A 21,125-nucleotide genomic window follows, 5' to 3' on the forward strand; every position below is an offset into this window, starting at 1 on the left:
TTGCAGTGCAGCGGTGACGTCGGAACAGTCTTTCTGATGAAAACGCAGAGCAAGCTGAGAATGACGCTGCGCTTTGAACGGCGCTGTAGCTGCGCTGGAGACTGGATGGAGCAGAAAAGACTAACGTTGGAGCTCCTGCAGAAAAATACAAAAGCTGAATGATGAAAAGAATAGAAACAAACACAGACGAAGGGCGGAAGCAGTGCTGGGTATATAAATAGAAAAGAAGGAGAGATTGACATGCAAGCTACCTAACGGGATTGCCCATACCGCTCTGGTCACGCCCTTTTTACCTGACCAAACACAGCAGCGCAAGATAATGGCAGAGAGACTGGAACTTGATTGAAACTGAACTGCCCCCCCAGGAAGTAATTTGTTTGTCGCTATATAATCAACATGTTGTGTGGGCTAAATTGTATAAATAAATGTCCGGATTTCAAATTCAAACACGCTAAGAAATGATATAGAGTGGAATAGATATAAAGACGGTTTTGACCTCGACGTGATTTGAACACGCAACCTTCTGATCTGGAGTCAGACGCGCTACCGTTGCGCCACGAAGTCCTGGTGTACTGTTTGCTTGTGATGCAATGTTAGAGTGCACAGCGTGACATGAACGCATGCGATAATGTGTTAATTTACCAACAGAAACATAAATAAAAGTGTATGTATTTATTTGTGAATAAACTATCTTGCTTATACGATGGGACCAGAGACCTTACATCGGCAATCTAATGATAGGCCAACCCCTGAGAGACTTTGTCTTGACCAGGGACTAATATAATCTAAAAACAAACTGCGATGGGAATGTGAATAGAGTCAAATACATTTGTACCATTCTGTAAATTATATATATATATATATATATATATATATATATATACCTCAAGTAACTGTAGGTTTTTTTAAATACTTTTTTATTTTATAACTGTAGCTTTATTATCATAATGAAAACACATTACACATGACCACAGTTCTGTAACAAAATGACAAAAACAAAGACGTTCCCATACCGGGAGTCGAACCCGGGCCGCCTGGGTGAAAACCAGGAATCCTAACCGCTAGACCATATGGGAAGGTGATTATCAAACTCATTTACATGCAACAGTAGCTACACTCTAAAACCATGTGTAAGTTTGGAACATTCATAAACACTTATCTGTAACACTTTTTAAAACGCGTCAAGGCGTTTACTTTATAAACATGTTTAGAATATAAACGCGTTAAGGTGTTTAAGTAATAAACACGTGAACATGTTTATTCGCTCTAACACTTTTTAAACACCTGAACACGTTTACAAATCTACAGGTGTTTAAGACCTAAACACGTAAATGCTTTCTTATTTTTACAATACAAAAAGACACAAATTAAACAACTTACTTTTATTTATTGCATATTTCAAAGTTAAGCCAAAAACTTTTTTAAACAAAAAATCTATTGCAATAGTAACAAGTATTTGAATTGTAATAAATATTTACAATTTGAAGAATAAAATCTGTTACACCTATATACATATTGTAGCGTGCATGGTGGAAGGCAGCAATAGGGCTGGTAGGTGACGTAATCACACACAGAGACATGAGCCCGATATACGCTCCTTGCAAAGGAGCCGGCTCTTTTGTACAGCGGTATCGGCACTATGCTTTAGTGCAAGAGGTCCCGGGTTCGCGCCTGCCCTCTGGCTGTGAGTGGATTGCCACGCCCTGTGTGATGCGCCTGCCTGCGGGAACCGAGATCACTACAATATATATGATTGTATTTAAAACATCTAAAACATCAAATAGAATATTGTATATGTCCACTCCCTCAAATAAATTATTTAAATAGACAATAAAAACATACTACCTTATCATGAAATTCAGTTTTAACAAATAATTATTTAATTTGTTTACAGATATTTACAATTATGTAAGAATGTTATTGTTGTAATTCACTAATTTAATCGTTGAACCCTTTTGCAAAAAATCTGTATTCATGGGATTTGCATCCAGTAAATGGGTCTCCCAATATACAGTGCCTTGCGAAAGTATTCGGCCCCCTTGAACTTTGCGACCTTTTGCCACATTTCAGGCTTCAAACATAAAGATATGAAACTGTAATTTTTTGTGAAGAATCAACAACAAGTGGGACACAATCATGAAGTGGAACGAAATTTATTGGATATTTCAAACTTTTTTAACAAATAAAAAACTGAAAAATTGGGCGTGCAAAATTATTCAGCCCCTTTACTTTCAGTGCAGCAAACTCTCTCCAGAAGTTCAGTGAGGATCTCTGAATGATCCAATGTTGACCTAAATGACTAATGATGATAAATAGAATCCACCTGTGTGTAATCAAGTCTCCGTATAAATGCACCTGCACTGTGATAGTCTCAGAGGTCCGTTTAAAGCGCAGAGAGCATCATGAAGAACAAGGAACACACCAGGCAGGTCCGAGATACTGTTGTGGAGAAGTTTAAAGCCGGATTTGGATACAAAAAGATTTCCCAAGCTTTAAACATCCCAAGGAGCACTGTGCAAGCGATAATATTGAAATGGAAGGAGTATCAGACCACTGCAAATCTACCAAGACCTGGCCGTCCCTCTAAACTTTCAGCTCATACAAGGAGAAGACTGATCAGAGATGCAGCCAAGAGGCCCATGATCACTCTGGATGAACTGCAGAGATCTACAGCTGAGGTGGGAGACTCTGTCCATAGGACAACAATCAGTCGTATACTGCACAAATCTGGCCTTTATGGAAGAGTGGCAAGAAGAAAGCCATTTCTTAAAGATATCCATAAAAAGTGTCGTTTACAGTTTGCCACAAGCCACCTGGGAGACACACCAAACATGTGGAAGAAGGTGCTCTGGTCAGATGAAACCAAAATCGAACTTTTTGGCAACAATGCAAAACGTTATGTTTGGCGTAAAAGCAACACAGCTCATCACCCTGAACACACCATCCCCACTGTCAAACATGGTGGTGGCAGCATCATGGTTTGGGCCTGCTTTTCTTCAGCAGGGACAGGGAAGATGGTTAAAATTGATGGGAAGATGGATGGAGCCAAATACAGGACCATTCTGGAAGAAAACCTGATGGAGTCTGCAAAAGACCTGAGACTGGGACGGAGATTTGTCTTCCAACAAGACAATGATCCAAAACATAAAGCAAAATCTACAATGGAATGGTTCACAAATAAACATATCCAGGTGTTAGAATGACCAAGTCAAAGTCCAGACCTGAATCCAATCGAGAATCTGTGGAAAGAACTGAAAACTGCTGTTCACAAATGCTCTCCATCCAACCTCACTGAGCTCGAGCTGTTTTGCAAGGAGGAATGGGCAAAAATTTCAGTCTCTCGATGTGCAAAACTGATAGAGACATACCCCAAGCGACTTACAGCTGTAATCGCAGCAAAAGGTGGCACTACAAAGTATTAACTTAAGGGGGCTGAATAATTTTGCACGCCCAATTTTTCAGTTTTTTATTTGTTAAAAAAGTTTGAAATATCCAATAAATTTCGTTCCACTTCATGATTGTGTCCCACTTGTTGTTGATTCTTCACAAAAAATTACAGTTTCATATCTTTATGTTTGAAGCCTGAAATGTGGCAAAAGGTCGCAAAGTTCAAGGGGGCCGAATACTTTCGCAAGGCACTGTATATTGCTGCAGGAATCCAAGCACCTGCGAATAAACTTTGGGGTACTGCAGGTGGAAGGCATAGTACATTCCCAGGAGAACAAGCACAGCATCTAATACAGTTTTTGCTTGGCAAAATATCGCAACAGTATCTCCTACTATTACAGCTTCCTGGAGGGTGTTCTTTGCAACACAAAGAACAAGATGCGGTGGTTCTTCTGGTGTGGTTTTCAAGTACTTGTCAAGTTCACTTGTAGATATATCCTGAAAAATATAACAGAATGAAATGATGACAAAATAATATAAATATATAAAATATAACATTTTTATTGTACTTTGTTAGATACATTTAATTTAATTTTAAATTTACTGTGTCAATTGTTAGCATTATATAAGTCAATATAATTATGCTTGAATGACAGTAAGAGGACATCTTGTTTGAAGCCGAGTCAATGGGTGCCCCCCCACTCCCAAACATTTTGATTAATGTTATTTAGTATAATTACCTCATATACAGTGATGTCCGAAACTGACTTTTTCCCCTTTCCTTCATCAAATTTAGTTTTTTCTTCAATGAGCTGAATTACAGGTAGCATTCTGAGATCTCCCTGAAAAGAAAAATGGGGTGGGGGTAATGACCTTTGTATAAGTAATTGCTTTGTACAGTGGCGGGGTGTGAAGGGGGGGAGGGAGGAGGTTTGTTGTTCTTTTTGTTTGTTACCTTCGTGCGTTTCCAGCTGGCAAAGCCACAAGTCATTCTCAAGAATACAATGTGTTTTGTGATCGTTTATTTCCTCACCTCTTTCTTGGATCCAATCAGTAACTCAGAGACCGTCCTAACCTGTTCAGCCCTTTTGCACAATGTTTCAAATCATGTACTTCCAAGGACCATTGCAAATTCACCCATTACCTAATAGAAAAACACATGCACAAGTATGAAGTTGAAAAAATAAAAATAAAAATAAAAAATACCTCCAACGCAGGAATGTTGAACTAGAATTTATAAACCCAGGACCTATGCTGTCAGATAACAGTTTTAGAAAATGGTTGACATTACATTAAAAATAAATATTTACTTAAAATGAATAAAAAATAAAGTAAAATAAATGTCACAAAATGAGTTTCTGTATATCATCATCATAATAACTGTACTTGGATTGGATTAAAGCAAATCGCAACCTTTAATCCAACATTCACAACCACAATTTTAATTTTATTTTAGTGATCAGTAATATTGACTGTTTGATGAGACTGTAGAAGGAAAATAATAATGCAGTTAACTGTAAGCAGGTGAATTGTAGTATGCCCTCTATAACTTTACAATAACATGAGTAAATAAACAAATACTTACAAATTTTCCCCATTCAAAACAAGGGTAAACTTCAACAACTGGTTTAATTCTTCCAGCTGGAAGAGTGGTCAGCCACAATCGACGATTGCCAAAGGTTTCTTTAAGAAGAATGTCTATGTGATTGTCATCAGGCTTATTTTTGTCAAATTCTTTTCTTAGTTCTTCGACATGGCGGTCGTATTCTTCATCGGGCCGTTCTTCACGCCTCTGTATGGTAGGTACCTGGGCTTTCTTTGCCATAATTGGTGCCGAACTGGAGTCAATGGGCAGGTTTTTCCTTTTTAAAGACCACCTCATGTGCCTCATCTTCTGACTGAGGCACTTAGAAAATAAGGACTACAAAAGAACAAGAGGTGAAAACAATAATTGTGAATAAATACATCATGTTTCAGAAAGAAATGGCAAGCTTCAATTCCCAATGTATTGTTTTGCATACTTGAATTCCATCTTACCCACGGTTCATTCCCTTCATGCTTAATGCATGGGTATTTGCTATACAGCTTTTTTCCAATGGCCTGTCACTTAGGCTGGGATAATTAGCCAGGTAATAATTAGATGCTTCATCAACCATTTTATGCCATATCCCTCTTGAATTGCCAGCCAGAAGACTTCTATGCACCAGGTCAGAAAATGGAGGCAGAGGGGTTCTATCATCCACTGTTGAACATCCTGTAGAGTATAATAACAAATAATAATACAAAACAAAAAATAATTAAGTCTGAGGCTGACATTCATTGATAAAGAGTGCAATCTTAATAATGTGCAACAAAATTAAACTGATGAGCAACAAGAAAAAAATAAACATAAACAGGTACTTACTCCGATTTGCAAAAGATTCCATGTACGCTGCGGAGTCAAGGGATATGATTTCATTTATTTTTTCGGAATCAGACTTCTGCTCAATTGATGTTATGTTCACTTGTTCTTCTATGGGTATCTGTGGGATCCAGCTCTCTCCTTCCATCAGTATTATTAAAGATTCTGATTGCATCTCCAATAAGATTTTGTCATCATCAATCTCAGTTCCGTCAGTTTCCAGGACCAGTATATGCCCCTTTTTTGGAAGGCCAAGTTTTTGTGAACCTGAAAAGGTTATCAATAATTGATCATTTAGATTTATACATAACAAAATAAGAAATGGCAAGAACAACAGACAGCCATTCAACCTATTTGACTTTTTCATTCTGTTTTGAATCTTTTCAGCTGTTGTTAGATCCGTGCTCCATTTTGTGCCACCAGCCAATTCAACTACAGAATAATGAATCATCCCAACACTGCCTTAAAATTTCTAGAACAGACTGTAAAATATAAGTGGAATGTAGTTAATTACACCACCCGTCCACCAATTGCAACCATACAGAAAGATTATAAAAGATTATTTGGAATTATAGAAAGTTATATCAGTAACATTTTATCTACTCACCTTTTTCAAGAACTTCTTTGAAGGATGTTCCGCTGACCATTTTTTTTTTTGTTTAGGCTGCCGATCCCACACTTTGAAGACACCCACGGTGGGCTTTGAGGTATAAAAAGAGTGAGGAACTAAGAGACTGGGAGCATGGAACTAGGAGATACCGGAATAGGAAAGAGGGAGAAGCCGAGGGAAGTAAACGAAAATAAAGAGGACGAGATTAGACAGCGAGTGGTTGGGTTTTTTTGTGCACGGACAGTGTCAGTTTCGTTTTGTTATTTTTTTTCGTGGACTCACTCTGGGAGGACTGCGGAACTTGGTGATTGAAGACATTTGAAAAGAGGTACTGACAAGAACCTTTGCGTTCGTGGTTTATGTCAGGATATCAGGATCTCTCCTGAGGCCTTCAGCTGAAGCGCAGCACCCTATGGAGAGGGCTGCCCAAACAGGCATCTGGACAGGAGCCCTAGGAGGAGATCTGGACCAGAGAGTGGATGACGTATGGTTAAGTGAACAAATACACATTAAAATGCATCTAACGCTCAAAAATAAAACAATAATTCAAATAAACAAACTGTGCAAAAAAAGGAAAACCAATCCAATTAATTCAAAAATCATAAGTGATAATACTGAATAAAATAATAATCAACACATTCGTCACCCGTGACATTACCACCACTGCGATCTTGAAAATGTTTGTATGCCACAGAATTTAAGATCTGAAACGGAATTTTTGGCATCTACAAAATGTCTAGCTAGTGGTGGATGAATATGTTTTCTCCTAATTGAACTTTTATGCTCGCTCATTAATACGGAATTGTAACTGTCTAGTAGTTTTACCATCATATTGCAAATGGCTAGGACAAGAAATCACATTAATGACATGAGCTGAAGCACAATCACTTGTAAGATACTGTACTCTTTTTTTTCGTTGTATGGCTTGTGCATTTTCTTAGTTTTAAATGTATTATCACAGGCGGTACACTTACGATTTGGAAAAAATCCAGTAGATTTGTCCAGTACACCTAGATCTCTCGAACATCTAAACGAGTCAGCCCTTAATAAAGACCGTCCGTGTTCATTTCGGCGTTTATGACATTGTCTATACACAACAGCTCTTATGTAATCCTATTGGTATCGAATCGATCGCAATTAATGTGTTCCATGTTTCCAGTCAGTTTGATAGTTTTAATACTGTATTACATTCTGAATATGAATAGAGCTGAATTATTAATTGTAGATAATACTTAGAATACCAGATACATATTTAGCATTAAAAAGCAATACATGTGATTTATTTAATAGTCGTTCATTATTTTGTATATCAGCCGCCACACAAAGCTGAGCGCAGTGCGGTATACTGTAATGATGCTCCAGTCAGTCTGCCCGGACTGCACCTGAACCATCTTAAAAACACGAAGCCACTAATAAGCTAATTTGTAAAAGTTAGTAAAGAGTTGCGCTAACATAACGAAGCTAAATTTGAACTCCTAGCTGGAGCAACGAGAGAGGGCGAGAGGGCGGGGCAGAGAAGGAGGGGGAGACGCTGCTAGGCAACCGGCTCGTGAACATTCCACTCAGCTGAGCAGAGACCGTTAGGATTTAAAAATGCGAACGTTCCGAGCGGCGTTAGGCGCTTCATTAAATTAACACACCATTGCTGGCATTTGAATATAACCATATTTTAAATACTCAAATAGGACTGTATTAAAAAAATATATTATGTTTTTCAAAGTAATATGTTATGTGGAATATTAAAACAATCAAATTAAATAACACGTTTGGACACAAAATATTTTTCTTCCTCATAACGTGTTAGAAAATGTAAACAGCAGTTGGAGAATGCCGAAGTCGATCATCCTAGCATGTTAAACGAGGGCATTTCTCCTGTAAGCTGCGTCTAGTAATAGATGGTTTATACTGTTCTAAATGGTCCGCATCCCAGCCTGAGACCACGATCCAGTGGCCGATGGAAATGTTTTTCAAAGTAATATGTTATTTGGAATATTAAAACAATCAAGTTAAATAACATGTTTGGACACAAAATATTTTTCAGTGACGTTAACAAGTAGTCTGTTTACAACAAAAATGCAATTTGTGTTAGGAACACTATTTTAGTCGGATTTAAAATGGAAATTAAAATGGTATTGAGTGCTGACAAGAGTTTGGTATCAGCTGTTGATTTTCTTAAAACAATCTTTAATAGTAAAATAAAGACATTTATTCTTTTTAAAAATAAGTAAAATTGAACTGTTAGAAGTGGGATTTGAACCCACGCCTCTATTCAATAAGTAATTTTGTTGCAATACTGTATACAATGTGAACAGAATCAGACATTGCTCCGTTGCCTCGAAGAACCATCTTCAATTTGTATTTAAAAAGGACGCCCAACGTGGGGCTCGAACCCACGACCCTGAGATTAAGAGTCTCATGCTCTACCGACTGAGCTAGCCGGGCTGACTGGTGCTTGTTTCTTTCACTGTAACCAACTGAGCTATTAATTTGTCATCTTATTTGAGAAAATAGTGAATGACACAACCAAAGATTCCAAATATAATCCACTGAACTGTAGCTTTATTATCATAATGAAAACAGATTACACATGACCACAGTTCTGTATCAAAATTAAGTCGTAAGTATATGGTTTCCATTGTAGCTATTTACACACACTGCTCTGTTGTCTCCCAGGGTGTTATCTAACAAAAAAGACACATGCTGTGCTGCCATAATGGATTACATAGACTTTCCTGCCCCGTCTTGCTTTCATCTTAGATGTGATCTCAGGTTCTGCTGTGTTCTGCTCCCTCGATCACGTTCTGCAGCATCTCGCCTTGCTAATCACTCCCGTATGCTTTGGCGGCTTAATAGGTTGGTCTCTGTGGCGCAATCGGTTAGCGCGTTCGGCTGTTAACCGAAAGGTTGGTGGTTCAAGCCCACCCAGGGACGATGCTTTTTGCATTTCTTAATCACATTAGAAAATGGCACTCTGATACGCTGTTATTTCATCCAATTACGCTGAAGAATAAATGTGCTCTATTTTTTAGTTCAAAATAATACAAAACAAATATCGTCTTGTTGTTTGCCGAAACCCGGGATCGAACCAGGGACCTTTAGATCTTCAGTCTAATGCTCTCCCAACTGAGCTATGTCGGCTTGACAAGACTGATGTTTCGAGATAGCATTCTTTTTGGCAATCCAGTAAACCTGTAATGAGATACGTTCAACAGCTCGGCAACACCATAATAGAATCCGATGCCTTTACAAATGCGTTTCGAAACTGTTAAGTTTTCTCCCAAATGCGGTTCTCAACAAATGTTTTTTTTTTTTTTTTTTTTTGTATTCCTTCCAGAGTAAGTCCAAAAGGCAAACACTGGAACTGGCTGCCTGAAAGTGCAGCGCTTGAACTGCCTCAACAAACGCTTAGCTCTAAAACGTGTACATTGAAAGCCTATTAACATCTTTAACACAATCATCTGTATTCCAATAGCGGTTAATCCACAGGGTGATCAATAAAGTGACTGCTGGCTTTGTTTATATATTAACAAGATGTTTTCAGGATTCACGCGTATTCTGAGCAAGCACGATAGAATATGGTAGTGAAAGGACAAGAAAATAACAGGTTTATTGGCTCTGGTCTTGTATCATCACCCTGACTACTGTCCGTAAGAAAGTGGCATTAATAAAAACGTCATTATGCAAAGTTCCCAATGCGCAAATACGCAGCATATTTAAACTTCTTCACAATCTTAAACCTTCCCAAATGAATTTAAAATACTTACTGACAGGTACGGCCCTTTCCCAATGTAACACTCTGCTTTGTTTGAACACCAACGATGGGTGGGATATTATGTAGTAAACCACAATACTATTGTTCCCACTGTTCACGAGATGAGGCGTTGCCGTGGTAACCATGGTCTGTGAGGCGCCGGTGTGAAAGAGTTGCAGTGCAGCGGTGACGTCGGAACAGTCTTTCTGATGAAAACGCAGAGCAAGCTGAGAATGACGCTGCGCTTTGAACGGCGCTGTAGCTGCGCTGGAGACTGGAGGGAGCAGAAAAGACTAACGTTGGAGCTCCTGCAGAAAAATACAAAAGCTGAATGATGAAAAGAATAGAAACAAACACAGACGAAGGGCGGAAGCAGTGCTGGGTATATAAATAGAAAAGAAGGAGAGATTGACATGCAAGCTACCTAACGGGATTGCCCATACCGCTCTGGTCACGCCCTTTTTACCTGACCAAACACAGCAGCGCAAGATAATGGCAGAGAGACTGGAACTTGATTGAAACTGAACTGCCCCCCCAGGAAGTAATTTGTTTGTCGCTTTATAATCAATATGTTGTGTAGGCTAAATTGTATAAATAAATGTCCGGATTTCAAATTCAAACACGCTAAATAATGATATAGAGTGGAATTGATATAAAGACGGTTTTGACCTCGACGTGATTTGACCACACAACCTTCTGATCTGGAGTCAGACGCGCTACCGTTGCGCCACAATGTCCTGGCGTACTGTTTGCTTGTGATGCAATGTTAGAGTGCACAGCGTGACATGAACGCATGCGATAATGTGTTAATTTACCAACAGAAACATAAATAAAAGTGTATGTATTTATTTGTGAATAAACTATCTTGCTTATACGATGGGACCAGAGACCTTACATCGGCAATCTAATGATAGGCCAACCCCTGAGAGACTTTGTCTTGACCAGGGACTAATATAATCTAAAAACAAACTGCGATGGGAATGTGAATAGAGTCAAATACATTTGTACCATTCTGTAAATTATATATATATATATATATATATATATATATATATATATATATATATATATATAAGTACTGTGCAAAAGTTTTAGGCAGGTGTGAAAAAATGCTGTAAAGTAAGAATGCTTTCAAAAATAGACATGTTAATAGATTATATTTATCAATTAACTAAATGCAAAGTGAGTGAACAGAAGAAAAATCTAAATCAAATCCATATTTGGTGTGACCACCCTTTGCCTTCAAAACAGCATCAAGCATCAATTCTTCTAGGTACACTTGGACACAGTTTTTGAAGGAACTCGGCAGGTAGGTTGGCCCAAACATCTTGGAGAACTAACCACAGTTCTTCTGTGGATTTAGGCAGCCTCAGTTGCTTATCTCTCTTCATGTAATCCCAGACAGACTCGATGATGTTGAGATCAGGGCTCTTTTGGGGCCATACCATCACTTCCAGGACTCCTTGTTCTTCTTTACGCTGAAGATAGTTCTTAATGACTTTAGCTGTATGTTTGGGGTCATTGTCATGCTGCAGAATAAATTTGGGGCCAATCAGATGCCTCCCTGATGGTATTGCATGATGGATAAGTATCTGCCTGTACTTCTCAGCATTGAGGAGACCATTAATTCTGACCAAATCCCCAACTCCATTTGCAGAAATGCAGCCCCAAACTTGCAAGGAACCTCCACCATGCTTCACTGTTGCCTACAGAAACTCATTCGTGTACGCTCTCCAGCCCTTCGGCGAACAAACTGCCTTCTGCTACAGCCAAATATTTCAAATTTTGACTCATCAGTCCAGAGCACCTGCTGCCATTTTTCTGCACCCCAGTTCCTGTGTTTTCGTGCATAGTTGAGTCGCTTGGCCTTGTTTCCACGTCGGAGGTATGGCTTTTTGGCCGCAAGTCTTCCATGAAGGCCACTTCTGACCAGACTTCTCTGGACAGTAGATGGGTGTACCAGGGTCCCACTGTTTTCTGCCAATTCTGAGCTGATGGCACTGCTGGACATCTTCCGATTGTGAAGGGACGTAAGCATGATGTGTCCTTGGCCGACCACTGCGTCTACGGTCCTCAACGTTGCCTGTTTCTTTGTGCTTCTTCAAAAGAGCTTGGACAGCACATCTGGAAACCCCTGTCAGCCTTGAAATTTCTGCCTGGGAGAGACCTTGCTGATGCAGTATAAATACCTTGTGTCTTGTTTCTGTGCTCAGTCTTGCCATGGTGTATGACTTTTGACAGTAAACTGTCTTCAGCAACCTCACCTTGTTAGCTGAGTTTGGCTGTTCCTCACCCAGTTTTATTCCTCCTACACAGCTGTTTCTGTTTCAGTTAATGATTGTGTTTCAACCTACATATTGAATTGATGATCATTAGCACCTGTTTGGTATAATTGTTTAATCATACACCTGACTATATGCCTACAAAATCCCTGACTTTGTGCAAGTGTACCTAGAAGAATTGGTGCTGTTTTGAAGGCAAAGGGTGGTCACACCAAATATTGATTTGATGTAGATTTTTCTTCTGTTCACTTACTTTGCATTTAGTTAATTGATAAATATAATCTATTAACAAGTCTATTTTTGAAAGCATTCTTACTTTACAGCATTTTTTCACACCTGCCTAAAACTTTTGCACAGTACTGTATATCTCAAGTAACTGTAGGTTTTTTTAAATACTTTTTTATAACTGTAGCTTTATTATCATAATGAAAACACATTACAAATGACCACAGTTCTGTAACAAAATGACAATAACAAAGACGTTCCCATACCGGGAGTCGAACCCGGGCCGCCTGGGTGAAAACCAGGAATCCTAACCGCTAGACCATATGGGAAGGTGATTATCAAACTCATTTACATGCAACAGTAGCTACACTCTGAAACCATGTGTAAGTTTGGAACATTCATAAACACTTATCTGTAACACTTTTTAAACGCGTCAAGGCGTTTACTTTATAAACATGTTTAGAATATAAACGCGTTAAGGTGTTTAAGTAATAAACATGTGAACACGTTTATTCGCTCTAACACTTTTTAAACACCTGAACACGTTTACAAATCTACAGGTGTTTAAGATCTAAACACATAAATGCTTTCTTATTTTTACAATACATAAAGACACAAATTAAACAACTTACTTTTATTTATTGCATATTTCAAAGTTAAGCCAAAAACTTTTTTAAACAAAAAATCTATTGCAATAGTAACAAGTATTTGAATTGTAATAAATATTTACAATTTGAAGAATAAAATCTGTTACACCTATATACATATTGTAGCGTGCATGGTGGAAGGCAGCAATAGGGCTGGTAGGTGACGTAATCACACACAGAGACATGAGCCCGATATACGCTCCTTGCAAAGGAGCCGGCTCTTTTGTACAGCGGTATCGGCGCTATGCTTTAGTGCAAGAGGTCCCGGGTTCGCGCCTACCCTCTGGCTGTGTGTGTGGATTGCCTCGCCCTGTGTGATGCGCCTGCCTGCGGGAACCGAGATCGCTACAATATATATGATTGTATTTAAAACATCAAATAGAATACTGTATATGTCCACTCCCTCAAATAAATTATTTAAATAGACAATAAAAACATACTACCTTATCATGAAATTCAGTTTTAACAAATAATTATTTAATTTGTTTACAGATATTTACAATTATGTAAGAATGTTATTGTTGTAATTCACTAATTTAATCGTTGAACCCTTTTGCAAAAAATCTGTATTCATGGGATTTGCATCCAGTAAATGGGTCTCCCAATATATATTGCTGCAGGAATCCAAGCACCTGCGAATAAACTTTGGGGTACTGCAGGTGGAAGGCATAGTACATTCCCAGGAGAACAAGCACAGCATCTAATACAGTTTTTGCTTGGCAAAATATCGCAACAGTATCCCTACTATTACAGCTTCCTGGAGGGTGTTCTTTGCAACACAAAGAACAAGATGCGGTGGTTCTTCTTGTGTGGTTTTCAGGTACTTGTCAAGTTCACTTGTAGATATATCCTGAAAAATATAACATAATGAAATGATGACAAAATAATATAAATATATAAAATATAACATTTTTATTGTACTTTGTTAGATACATTTAATTTAATTTTAAATTTACTGTGTCAATAGTTAGCATTATATAAGTCAATATAATTATGCTTGAATGACAATAAGAGGACATCTTGTTTGAAGCCGAGTCAATGGGTGCCCCCCCACTCCCAAACATTTTGATTAATGTTATTTAGTATAATTACCTCATATACAGTGATGACCGAAACTGACTTTTTCCTCTTTCCTTTATCAAATTTAGTTTTTTCTTCAGTGAGCTGAATTACAGGTATCATTCTGAGATCTCCCTGAAAAGAAAAATGGGGCGGGGGTAATGACCTTTGTATAAGTAATTGATTTGTACAGTGGCGGGGTGTGAAGGGGGAGAGGGAGGAGGCTTGTTCTTTATGTTTGTTACCTTCGTGCGTTTCCAGCTGGCAAAGCCACAAGTCATTCACAAGAATACAATGCGTTTTGTGATCGTTTATTTCCTCACCTCTTTCTTGGATCCAATCAGTAACTCAGAGACCGTCCTAACCTGTTCAGCCCTTTTGCACAATGTTTCAAATCATGTACTTCCAAGGACCATTGCAAATTCACCCATTACCTAATAGAAAAACACATGCACAAGTATGAAGTTGAAAAAAAAAAAAAAAAAATACCTCCAAAGCAGGAATGTTGAACTAGAATTTATAAACCCAGGACCTATGCTGTCAGATAACAGTTTTAGAAAACGGTTGACATTACATTAAAAATAAATAAAAATACAAATGAATAAAAAATAAAGTAAAATAAATGTCACAAAATGAGTTTCTGTATATCATCATCATAATAACTGTACTTGAATTGGATTAAAGCAAATCGCAACCTTTAAACCATCATTCACAACCACAATTTGAATTTTATTTTACTGGTCAGTAATATTGACTGTTTGATGAAACTGTAGAAGGAAAATAATAATGCAGTTAACTGTATGCAGGTGAATTGTAGTATGCCCTCTATAACTTTACAATAACATGAGTAAATAAACAAATACTTACAAATTTTCCCCATTCAAAACAAGGGTAAACTTCAACAATTGGTTTAATTCTTCCAGCTGGAAGAGTGGTCAGCCACAATCGACGATTGCCAAAGGTTTCTTTAAGAAGAATGTCTATGTGATTGTCATCAGGCTTATTTTTGTCAAATTCTTTTCTTAATTCTTCGACATGGCGGTTGTATTCTTCATCGGGCCGTTCTTCAGGCCTCTGTATGGTAGGTACCTGGGCTTTCTTTGCCATAATTGGTGCTGAATTGGAGTCAATGGGCAGGCTTTTCCTTTTTAAAGACCACCTCATGTGCCTCATCTTCTGACTGAGGCACTTAGAAAATAAGGACTACAAAACAACAAGAGGTGAAAACAATAATTGTGAATAAATACATCAAGTTTCAGAAAGAAATGGCAAGCTTCAATTCCCAATGTATTGTTTTGCATACTTGAATTCCATCTTACCCACGGTTCATTCCCTTCATGCTTAATGCATGGGTATTTGCTGTACAGCTTTTTTCAAATGGCCTTGTATTCAGAACTGTCACTTAGGCTGGGATAATTAGCCAGGTAATAATTAGATACTTCATCAACCATTTCATGCCATATCCCTCTTGAATTGCCAGCCTGAAGACTTTTATGCACCAGGTCAGAAAATGGAGGCAGAGGGGTTCTATCATCCACTGTTGAACATCCTGTAGAGTATAATAACAAATAAAAATACAAAACAAAAATAAGTCTGAGGCTGACATTGATTGATAAAGAGCGCAATCTTAATAATGTGCAACAAAATTAAACTGATGAGCAACAAGAAAAAAATAAACATAAACAGGTACTGACTCCGATTTGCAAAAGATTCCATGTACGCTGCGGAGTCAAGGGATAGGATTTCATTTATTTTTTCGGAATCAGACTTCTGCTCAATTGATGTTATGTTCACTTGTTCTTCTGTGGGTATCTGTGGGATCCAGCTCTCTCCTTCCATCAGTATTATTAAAGTTTCTGATTGCATCTCCAATAAGATTTCGTCATCCTCAATCTCAGTTCCGTCAGTTTCCAGGACCAGTATATGCCCCTTTTTTTGGAAGGCCAAGTTTTTGTGAACCTAAAAAGGTTATCAATAATTGATCATTTAGATTTATACATAACAAAATAAGAAATGGCAAGAACAACAGACAGCCATTCAACCTATTTGACTTTTTCATTCTATTTTGAATCTTTTCAGCTGTTGTTAGATCCGTGCTCCATTTTGTGCCACCAGCCAATTCAACTACAGAATAATGAATCATCCCAACACTGCCTTAAAATTTCTATAAGAGACTGTAAAATATAAGTGGAATGTAGTTAATTACACCACCCGTCCACCCATTGCAACCATACAGAAAGATTATAAAAGATTATTTGGAATTATAGAAAGTTATATCAGTAACATTTTATCTACTCACCTTTTTCAAGAACTTCTTTGAAGGATGTTCCGCTGACCATTTTTCGTTGTTTACGCTGCCGATCCCACACTTTGAAGACACCCACGGTGGGCTTTGAGGTATAAAAAGAGTGAGGAACTAAGAGACTGGGAGCATGGAACTAGGAGATACCGGAATAGGAAAGAGAGAGAAGCCGAGGGAAGTAAACGAAAATAAAAAGGACGAGATTAGACAGCGAGTGGTTGGGGTTTTTTTGTGCACGGACAGTGTCAGTTTCGTTTTGTTATTTTTTTTCGTGGACTCACTCTGGCAGGACTGCGGAACTTGGTGATTGAAGACATTTGAAAAGAGGTACTGACAAGAACCTTTGCGTTCGTGGTTTATGTCAGGATATCAGGATCTCTCCTGAGGCCTTCAGCTGAAGCGCAGCACCCTATGGAGAGGGCTGCCCAAACAGGCGTCTGGACAGGAGCCCTAAGAGGAGGTCTGGACCAGAGAATGGATGACGTATGGTTAAGTGAACAAATACACATTAAAATGCATCTAATGCTCAAAAATAAAACAATAATTCAAATAAACAAACTGTACAAAAAAAGGAAAACCAATCCAATTAAAATTCAAAAATCATAAGTGATAATACTGAATAAAATAATAATCAACACATTCGTCACCGTGACATTACCACCACTGCGATCTTGAAAATGTTTGTATGCCACAGAATTTAAGATCTGAAACGGAATGTTTGGCATCTACAAAATGTCTAGCTAGTGGTGGATGAATATGTTTTCTCCTAATTGAACTTTTATGCTCGCTCATTAATGCGCAATTGTAACTGTCTAGTAGTTTTGCCATCATATTGCAAATGGCTAGGACAAGAACTCACATAAATGACATGAGTTGAAGCACAATCACTTGTAAGATACTGTACTCTTTTTTTCCGTTGTATGGCTTGTGCATTTTCTTAGTTTTAAATGTATTATCACAGGCGGTACACTTACGATTTGGAAAAAATCCAGTAGATTTGTCCAGTACACCTAGATCTCTCGAACATCTAAACGAGTCAGCCCTTAATAAAGACCGTCCGTGTTCATTTCGGCGTTTATGACATTGTCTATACACAACAGCTCTTATGTAATCCTATTGGTATCGAATCGACCGCAATTAATGTGTTCCATGTTTCCAGTCAGTTTGATAGTTTTAATACTGTATTACATTCTGAATATGAATAGAGCTGAATTATTTATTGTTGATAATACTTAGAATATCAGATACATATTTAGCATTAAAAAGCAATACATGTGATTTATTGAACAGTTGTTCATTATTTTGTGTATCAGCCGACACACAAAGCTGAGTGCAGAGCGGTATATTGTAATGATGCTGCAGTCAGTCTGCCCGGACTGCACCTGAACCATCTTAAAAACACAAAGCCTCCAATAAGCTCATTTGTAAGTTAGTAGAGTTGCGCTAATATAACAAAGCTAAATTTGAACTCCTAGCTGGAGCAACGAGGGCGAGAGGGGCGGGGCAGAGAAGGAGGGGGAGACGCTGCTAGGCAACCGGCTCGTGAACATTCCACTCCGCTGAGCAGAGACCGTTAGGATTTAAAAATGCGAACGTTCCGAGCGGCGTTAGGCGCTTCGTTAAATTAACACACCGTTGCTGGCATTTGAATATAACCATATTTTAAATTCTCAAATAGGACTGTATTAAAAAATATATTATGTTTTTCAAAGTAATATGTTATGTGGAATATTAAAACAATCAAATTAAATAACACATGTTTTGACACAAAATATTTTTCTTCCTCATAACGTGTTAGAAAATGTAAACAGCAGTTGGAGAATGCCGAAGTCGATCATCCTAGCATGTTAAACGAGGGCATTTCTCCTGTAAGCTGCGTCTAGTAATAGATCGTTTATACTGTTCTCAATGGTCCGCATCCCAGCCTGAGACCACGATCCAGTGGTCGAGGGAGATGTTTTTCAAAGTAATATGTTATTTAGAATATTAAAACAATCAAGTTAAATAACATGTTTGGACACAGAATATCTTTCAGTGACGTTAACAAGTAGTCTGTTTACAACAAAAATGCAATCTGTGTTAGGAACACTATTCTAGTCGGATTTAAAATGGAAATTAAAATGGTATTGAGTGCTGACAAGAGTGTGGTATCAGCTGTTGATTTAAATCAGCTTAAATTATGTAGCGCTTGTGGTGTTATGCTGCCATCTAGAGGTTGTGATTGTAATTTAAACTATTGGCTTCAGTGAGGTAGGGTAGCATATATTGGGTTAATGCGATTAAAATCCTCGTCTATGTATAAAACATTTGCTTTAGAACAGTTCGTGATGATATAGGTAAGTTAACGTAGGTCTAGAAGAGGAGCCTGCAGTATTTAGATGTCACAATTCGGCGAGTTGAAGCTCTCATGTTGCAAAAGTGTACCATCAGGAAACAGAAGATTGCAGTAGTGAGGCACAGGCTCGCATTGCCTGTTAAAGCTGCCTGGTCGCCATGGCAACTTACCACTCCCAGTAGTCACTCGATGAGGCGTTGCCGTGGTAACCATGGTCTGTGAGGCACTGGTGTGAAAGAGTTGCAGTGCAGCGGTGACGTTGGAACAGTCAAGTAGCTTAAGTGACTTGCTCAGGGTCACACAATGAGTCAGTGGCTCAGGTGGGATTTGAACCGGGGACCTCCTGGTTACAAACCCTTTTCTTTAACCACTGGACCACACAGCCCCCTAGTTGAGAATGTCACTGTGCTTTGAACGGCGCTGTAGCTGCGCTGGAGACTGGAGGGAGCAGAAAAGACTAAATTTGGAGCTACTGCAGAAAAATAGAAAAGCTGAATGATGAAAAGGATCACCTGAGCAGGTAGGAAAATAGCTGATAGATGGCCTGCAGTGAAAGGAGCGAACAACAAAAAACGAACACAGACAAAGGGCGGAAGCAGTGCTGGGTGTATAAATAGAAAAGAAGGAGAGATTGACATGCAAGCTACCTAACGGGATTGCCCATACCGCTCTGGTCACGCCCTTTTTACCTGACCAAACAGAGCAGTGCAAGATAATGGCAGAGAAACTGGAACTTGATTGAAACTGAACTGCCCCCCCAGGAAGTAATTTGTTTGTCGCTTTATAATTAATATGTTGTGTAGGCTAAATTGTATAAATAAATGTCCGGAGACATTCAAATCCAAACACGTTAAAAAATGAAATAGAGTGGAATAGAAATAAAGACGGCTTTGACCTCGACGTGATTTGAACACGCAACCTTCTGATCTGGAGTCAGACGCGCTACCGTTGCGCCACGAAGTCCTGGCGTAGTGCAGGCTTGTGATGCAATCCTAGAGTGCACAGCGTGACATGACAGAATGCAATAATGTATTTTGTTAATTTACCAACAAAAGAAACACAAATAAAAGTGTATGTATTTATTTGTGAATAAACTATCTTGCTTCTACGATGGGACCAGAGACCTTACATCCGCAATCTAATGATAGGCCAACCCCTGAGAGACTTTGTCTTGACCAGGGATTAATATAATTTAAAAACAAACTGCTATGGTTCCTCGCGATGGGAATGTGAATAGAGTCAAATACATTTGCATCATTCTATATATATATATATATATATATATATATATATATATATATATATATATATATATATATATATATATATATATATTTCGAGTAACTGTAGCTTTATTATCATATTGAAGACACGTTACACATGACCACAGTTCAGTAACAAAATGACAATAACAAAAACATTCCCATGCAACAGTGGCTAGTACACAGTACAATGATTGGTAAAAACACAAGAACCGATATTTCATTACAAACACGTTACAAATGAAAGCAAACTTGAAGCCATTTATATTTATTCTCAATTAACACAAACTCTTCAATTGCTAAAAAAAAGAAAAACTATAAAAAATCTCCCTTTGTGCTTCTCGGAAGGCATACGATGGAGGTCGCACTGCAGTTTATCAGTCTGGGGAATATTACAAATTAGCAGACTGTGCTTTAAAATACACATGTAGGGCGGGCGTCTCTGTTACAAAGAATTGTCACACTTTGTCTTTATCTCCATAATGCGTTGGGATTAAATACGCAGATACATTAAAACTATTTGGAGAATGCGGGCATCGATCCCGCTACTTCTCACATGCTAAGCGAGCGCTCTGCCATTTGAGCTAATTCCCAGTGAACTGGGCTCCTAATTCTCATAGGCAATTCAGATTGTCCTATAGATTTTTTTATTGGCAATGTCTGCCATTTGCAAATTCAAAAAATAAATGAATTAACTAAATAGCAGATATTTCGACTAGAGGTATGTTTTCAATTTCTTCAAAAAGTAGTCTCAGCTCGTTGATTCAGTCACTTTAAAATCCACCTCTGTGTCCCGATGCAGCAGCGCTGTGTGCTGTGGCTCGAGCTTGTTTGAGGTGGCAGGCAATGCAAAAATGCCAAAAC

The 21,125-nt window shown here is 38.3% G+C and overlaps 1 long non-coding RNA gene and 7 other non-coding genes across 8 annotated transcripts; 1 reads left to right on the plus strand and 7 right to left on the minus strand.

Annotated features, from left to right (window-relative positions):
- Positions 1-492: 492 nt before the first annotated feature.
- On the minus strand, positions 493-564 carry trnaw-cca (transfer RNA tryptophan (anticodon CCA)). Its single transcript has one exon. It is a non-coding gene; the product is annotated as a tRNA-Trp (tRNA).
- Positions 565-1,004: 440 nt separating this feature from the next.
- On the minus strand, positions 1,005-1,076 carry trnae-uuc (transfer RNA glutamic acid (anticodon UUC)). Its single transcript has one exon. It is a non-coding gene; the product is annotated as a tRNA-Glu (tRNA).
- A 3,811-nt stretch (positions 1,077-4,887) lies between these two features.
- Positions 4,888-6,309, minus strand: LOC117969392 (uncharacterized). The gene is made up of 3 exons (XR_004662538.2): positions 5,792-6,309; positions 5,425-5,641; positions 4,888-5,308 (listed from the first exon to the last, which is right to left on the minus strand). It is a non-coding gene; the product is annotated as an uncharacterized LOC117969392 (long non-coding RNA).
- A 2,458-nt stretch (positions 6,310-8,767) lies between these two features.
- On the minus strand, positions 8,768-8,840 carry trnak-cuu (transfer RNA lysine (anticodon CUU)). Its single transcript has one exon. It is a non-coding gene; the product is annotated as a tRNA-Lys (tRNA).
- A 415-nt stretch (positions 8,841-9,255) lies between these two features.
- Positions 9,256-9,329, plus strand: trnan-guu (transfer RNA asparagine (anticodon GUU)). The gene has a single exon. It is a non-coding gene; the product is annotated as a tRNA-Asn (tRNA).
- Positions 9,330-9,463: 134 nt separating this feature from the next.
- Positions 9,464-9,536, minus strand: trnaf-gaa (transfer RNA phenylalanine (anticodon GAA)). The gene has a single exon. It is a non-coding gene; the product is annotated as a tRNA-Phe (tRNA).
- A 3,377-nt stretch (positions 9,537-12,913) lies between these two features.
- trnae-uuc (transfer RNA glutamic acid (anticodon UUC)) lies at positions 12,914-12,985 on the minus strand. The gene has a single exon. It is a non-coding gene; the product is annotated as a tRNA-Glu (tRNA).
- A 6,905-nt stretch (positions 12,986-19,890) lies between these two features.
- trnaw-cca (transfer RNA tryptophan (anticodon CCA)) lies at positions 19,891-19,962 on the minus strand. The gene has a single exon. It is a non-coding gene; the product is annotated as a tRNA-Trp (tRNA).
- Positions 19,963-21,125: the final 1,163 nt, after the last annotated feature.

The sequence above is a fragment of the Acipenser ruthenus genome, chromosome 35 (genome assembly GCF_902713425.1).
Source record: "Acipenser ruthenus chromosome 35, fAciRut3.2 maternal haplotype, whole genome shotgun sequence".
NCBI classification, from domain to species: domain Eukaryota; kingdom Metazoa; phylum Chordata; class Actinopteri; order Acipenseriformes; family Acipenseridae; genus Acipenser; species Acipenser ruthenus.